This window comes from Otolemur garnettii, unplaced genomic scaffold, assembly GCF_000181295.1.
Source record: "Otolemur garnettii isolate 467f Iridium unplaced genomic scaffold, OtoGar3 scaffold00112, whole genome shotgun sequence".
In the NCBI taxonomy this organism is placed as follows: Eukaryota; Metazoa; Chordata; class Mammalia; order Primates; family Galagidae; genus Otolemur; species Otolemur garnettii.
Window position 1 is genome coordinate 1,801,950 of NW_003852507.1, and position 925 is coordinate 1,802,874.

Consider the following 925-nt stretch of genomic DNA (forward strand, 5'->3'; position numbering starts at 1 on the left):
AAAAAAAAAAGCTATTGCTTAAAAACTTCAGCAATGGACTGAGAAACCAGAAAGTGAGTGCATATTGGGAATTTCAAGAAAAGACCCCCATGTTTTTCTTCACAATTATGACTACATTCCCAGTAATTCTGGGTTGCTACGATGTCTTCCCTGGTAGTATAAACCAGTTTCAAAGTTTAAAGAAACAAGATGGTAATTCACATAAGAGAGTTTTAAAATGAGATTCTTCTCACTCAAAATAAAACTAATATAATCTTCATCAAATTAAAAAGAAATTCTAGCAGCATGTTAACTAGAAAAAAAGCCAAATCACCGTTTACCTTAACAGACTGCCTCAGAGGGGACGGTAGTAGGGAGGGAAAGTGGTGGAGTTCCCACTCACTCCTGAAGGTAGACGAAGGCCCATTGGCCTCACATACAGAACTGAATGGGGTGGGCTAAATGGCTTTTAAGAGACTTCTCAACTAAAAGAATCAAAATCAGCCTGAGATCTCATTTTGCATGGACATTTAGGGTGGCAAATAAAATGGATTTAGAGATAAGTGGATCAAGTATTGGCTACCATCCCTATAGGTCAAGAAAATCCTTTGTCAGTACTGTTAAAGGGCGTGCAAATTTACATCCAACAATGAAAGTTTTGATAAAAATGGAAACAGGCTATGCCAAAATTGGGTGAAAAGATAATGCACCACCACGCTACTACCAGCAGACAAGCCTCCCAATTTCCGAAATTTAAGAAAAACCAAAATTTTAATTGGGAAAAATGCAGAGGGAGATGCATATTCGAGCCATTCAGTCCATTTCATGAATGGACTGATGGGTGCCCAGGAAGGCAAATCCCATAAAACTGACTCTAAAAGAAAGGGTACAACAGAGAGTTAAGGGAAGGGTAGGACTTCTTCTTCCTTTTTTTTTTTTTTTTTTT